The 5,096-nt window shown below is 33.5% G+C and overlaps 1 pseudogene across 1 annotated transcript; it reads left to right on the forward strand.

Annotated features, from left to right (window-relative positions):
- The first annotated feature begins 234 nt into the window (after positions 1–234).
- Positions 235–4,307, forward strand: LOC143558959 (pullulanase 1, chloroplastic-like; annotated as a pseudogene). Its single transcript, XR_013139835.1, has 16 exons — positions 235–263; positions 337–473; positions 1,130–1,321; positions 1,406–1,554; positions 1,645–1,681; positions 1,725–1,824; positions 1,907–2,046; positions 2,251–2,301; positions 2,486–2,677; positions 2,766–2,845; positions 3,033–3,116; positions 3,215–3,291; positions 3,427–3,565; positions 3,788–3,904; positions 3,992–4,094; positions 4,173–4,307. The product of XR_013139835.1 is annotated as a pullulanase 1, chloroplastic-like (transcript).
- The last annotated feature ends 789 nt before the right edge of the window (positions 4,308–5,096 follow it).

The raw sequence follows: 5,096 nt of genomic DNA on the forward strand, positions 1-5,096 counted from the left end.
TTCTTAAAATAATAGAATTTATTTATTTTTATCATTTGACAAATTCCATGTAATACACGCGTTCAAAAGCTACTGATATATAATTGGTAAAAATAAGGAATTGGAGAAAGCCCAAATGTCCATTCCTTGCTACTATCTCCTTCACCCGATTTTCCTACCATATCCGGAAGCACAAGACCCGCCCGACTAATTTGACCCGATCTAAACCTATATCTCACCCTCACTCCATTGTGAAATGCAAAATGTTACTTGACTGTAAGCATATATGCATAGACATAATACCTTAAATTCTTACTTGACTGTAGGTACATATGCATGCATAAACACTTATGCTACTTTTGCAGCCAGTGGACGATGCATAAATGTTACCGGTTTGCAGCTACCTGCTGTGACTGATGACATCTTCTCTTATACTTGGTGCTATTTTCTCAAATGAAGTTATCGCCTTTTATCTTTGGGCCCCAACCGCTCAAGTAACTTTACTTCTTCTTTCTGCCTTAGCTTGAGCTATGTAATCTTATTCATGGGGTTGTTTGGACGTCTGTTTTGGAAGTGATTATCTGATAATTTACTCGTTGTTTGGTTTAGCTATGCTTATGAGCTTATATAAGCTAATTTGAATAAGCTTATGTGAAGATGGTTTTTTAGCTTATTTGAACAAACCTATTTGTTTAAGGGTGTAAGTTACTCATTTGCCCACAAATGGTGATGGATTAGTAATTATTGAAGCAACTTATTACTAACAAATTAAAGGATAATGGATTTAACAACTTAGTAAGACACATAATTAACTTGTAGAATATAAGCTAATCCAAACACTTATAAATAGCTTATCAAATAATAGAAAATAAGCTATAAGCTAATTTAAAATATAAGCATAAGCAAAATTGTAAAAGCTAGGCCAAACACCCCCTTAATAATCAGAAATCAGCTGTAGTACAAGTATAATAGGTGTATCAGATAATCAAATGCTTGACAAGTACGGATCGTTTAAAACCACAAAAAATCTGATATTTGTTGCAGCTGATTTGAAACTCATGATTTAAGCACCAAATAATCATATCATTATAAGCAGAATCCAAAGACCCTGTTAATGTAACTTATTGGGCTCATGTGTGTCCTAAAACAGAATGTGCGTGCACTCATTTATAACGAGCCCTCTGGTGGTGAAGCCCTAGAGATTGTCCAGCTTAAACGGTGTTTGGAGCGCTAATGTTCCTAGAAGTCGGGAAGGATGTTATTATGTGTATGAAGTATCTGTCTACCATCCTAGTACCTTGCAGATATAATAGTCTTTTGCAAATGACCCTTATGCCAGAGGGTATGTTTGTTTAACCCTCTATGCCTTTGCAAGCTCTTGTGTTTTTTTCTCTTACATTATTTTCTTGTTTTGGGCTTCCGGTAGACTTTCAGGTGACAGGAAACGGACTTTTTAGTCAAACTTGATTCCGATGCTTTAAAACCTCATAACTGGGATGATTTGGGAGATGAGAAGCCTGATATTGCAGATTTTGCTGATATTAGTATCTATGAACTGCACATTAGAGATTTCAGGTGTGTTAACACTTTACTGAGCAGAAAAACAGAAAGAAAAAAAAAAAGAGTACATATATATTTTTAAATTGTTTGTTTGATTCAATGCAGTGCTAATGATTCTACCGTGGATCGAAATACGTGGTGGTTATCCTGAAATAGTTGATGATTGTTTTCGATTGTATAACAAATTGCAGGCACTTAACTGTATAGGCCTTTGGATTGTGTTGGATGTTGTTTATAATCATACATGGAAATGGGCCTGTAGATTATAATTCTGTACTTGACAAGGTTGTTCATTTGACTCTGTTACATTTTCTACGCTTGAAAACTTTACAAAATGAAATGTTGACTTATTTTGAATTCTTTATAGATTGTTCCAGGTTATTACTTAAGAAGGAATGCAGATGTTTCATTGAGAATAGTACATGTGTGAATAACACTGCTATTGAGCATTTTATGGTTGACCGATTAATAGTTGATGACATCTTAAACTGGGTAGTCAACTATAAGGTAAAATTACTATGATACCCCTTTTGCACCGCAAAATTATTTTTTTGACCCTTGTATTCCTGAATAACATAAGTTTTAGGCATCATACTAAGAAAATTAGTCATCTTATATTCATATGTTTTATTATTATTATTATTATTATTATTATTATTATCATTATTATTTTTGAAGTTTCTAACTATCAACTGCATGGATCTCTTTCAGATTGATGGCTTCCGATTTGATCTTATGGGTCATTTGATGAAAAGTACCACGGTAAGAGAAACGTTCAACTATCAGCCAAATTTCTTATATGTTATATGCCCTTAGTAATGACAACACAGAAAAATCATGTGGGTACCAAACAATATTATCAGTTTTTCATAATAATTACAGTTGAATAGGAAGTAAACAAAAAGGAAACTTTCAAATGATACATAACATCTTTTTCTTGTAACAGATGAAAGCTAAGAGTGTGCTCAAGAACTTATCAAGGGACAAAGACAAAATTGATGGTTCAAGTATTTTCTTGTAAGAATGAAGCACCCTCTAAGTTTGTTCAATGGAAACTCTTTAACAGCCAAATGGTCATGACCATGGTACCGAGGCTAACACAGCACGTATGCTTGCTTTATCGAAGGATCACATTCAGGTAATAAAATACCCTCTTCACTAATAATAATAATATGGGTGATCTTGATATGATTTGTTTTCAAGTATTAACCATTTTAACTTTTTAGGTTGGGATGGCTGCAAACCTGAAGGATTTTGTGCTAACAAACTGTGATGGTCAAGAGGTAAGGCATGCAAATTAAGTTTTAACTACGATCTGATTAATTTACTTTTAGTGCATATTATTTCTCTTTAATTGATAATTTAACATTTGATATCAAGTTGTTTTCATCTTTCATGTCATGTATGATTCTTTTTTATTTATTTCTTTTTTTTAGATTAACTATGTGTCTGCGCATGACAACGAGACCCTCTTTGATATTATAAGTTTAAAGGTACGCTAAATCAAGCTTGTACAATATTAAGTGTTCTAAGTTTTTGGACCGTGACTCGTACAATTCTGGTGGCTGGTTTAGCAGGCACGATTTCTATCCCCTTTCAAATTTTCTTGTTACATAAAAAATAAGTATAGATCCCACTATGTTAACTTTTATATATACAAATTCATCTTTTACAGGATAGATTTTAGTTACAACTCAATAATTGGGGTGTTGGCCTTCCTCCAAAAGGGAAGAATGAAAAGAGCTGGCCATTGTAAGATTTTGTTGTTCTGATTTCTATATCACGTCGATTATAGTAACGAGACTGAGCAAATAGAAAAATAAACTTGAAATTTGCTAAAGAAAAGATTGTTTATAGATAAATTGAATGCCATGTTTTCTTGTTCAGAATCAAACCAAGATTGGCTTCCCCATCATTCAAGCCTCATAAAAGTCACATATTATCTGCACTCGAGAATTTTCAAAATCTGTTGCTTATCAGATACTCTTCAGTTCTCTTTCGCTTAAGAACTGCAAATGCTATCCAGGTCAGCATCACCATGAATATTTTGATTTAATGAAATCTTGAGAAATCACATATAAGTTCGACCCACGTGCTCATGAATTGGTCAATATGGTCAAACGGGTTGAAAGTCAACCAAAGTGTATTTTTAATGCATAAAATCTCTAAACTATTATATACAGAATTGGATTGTTTTTCAAATAATAAAGAATTTGTAATCATATTTGGCACACTGAATTACGTCCAGGAACGAGTACGATTCCACAACACTGGTCTATCACATGTCCCAGGTGTCATAGTGATGACTGATGAGTATTAAAGATGGCCATGAAGGGGTTCCAGGGTTGACCTGTCTTGACCCAATGTGAGCGATCTTTTAATATATATAACTACTTAATTATTAAATGTCATTTGATCATCAAATCAAGACTTTTTCTTTTTTCCATAACAGCTATTCATACATTGTGGTTATTATTAATGCTTCCCCGAGTGACATCTCGTTCACAAGTCCTGTATTACGTGGGAAAAAAGCTCTCCAGTTGCACCCAGTGCAGGTTTGATTTGTTAGAAATAAAACACCATGCTTTTATTTCATTTATGGTTTTTTATCATGCAATTACTTGTTTGTGCAGATGAAGTCAACAGATGTTTCAGTGAAGAATTCAGCATATGATACATCAACTGGATGCTTCAGTGTTCCTTCAAGGACAACTTCTGTGTTTGTTGAGCCTCGCAACATTAAAAGAATAGATGAACTTTACTACTAGACACTAGTGTTCCTTTAAATGAGTTGACTTTTGAGGTCAAATCCGTTTTCTTTTTTAATCAAACTGATGCATGTATTTCTACATATTTAAATTAAATAAGAAATTTTATCTGTAGTGTTTGTCATAAACTTAAATGTAATTAAAAAAAATAATTTAAAAATGAAAAAATTTCATATCAGCATTAAAGTCAAAACCATTCTTCAAAAGTCAAATTTATGCCCCACTCTATAAAAGTCGTAGACAAGGTCGTGCCAGGTTGCAGCGTCATACGCTGGAGCTGCATAAACCGGACATGGTAATCAGACTGTACCTCAAACGTCAAAGGCCCGTAGCCATCTAGAAGCTCATCCTCTTCAACGTAGGTATTCGCCATCTATATTTAAAATATAATTTAATGTTTAATTTTGTTTAATTATAATTATAATTATATAATACAGAAAACGGGTTTGTTAACAGACCCATTTTCAAACCCGTTTACTAACCTCAAACCCAAATCTAATCCGTTTCGTAGTCTTTTAATACCCTTAAACAAATCCGTTTACTAACCTCAAACACAAATCTACACAGTTTCATAGTCTTTTCAAACCCTTAAACAAACCCGTTTTCAAACCCGTTTACTAACCTCAAACACAAATCTAACCCGTTTCATAGTCTTTTCAAACCCTTAATATACTGTTCAGTAGAATCTTTTCATAAAGGGAAAGAAACTGACAAACAAATGATCTTGTAGGTTTGATAACAAAGAGCGTGAGAGCCCTGATCCCATTTCATATGACGCCATCAATTCTG

Source organism: Bidens hawaiensis, unplaced genomic scaffold (genome assembly GCF_021521415.1).
Source record: "Bidens hawaiensis isolate Kalapana, Puna unplaced genomic scaffold, B.hawaiensis_p1.1 tig00019676_1, whole genome shotgun sequence".
NCBI lineage: Eukaryota > Viridiplantae > Streptophyta > Magnoliopsida > Asterales > Asteraceae > Bidens > Bidens hawaiensis.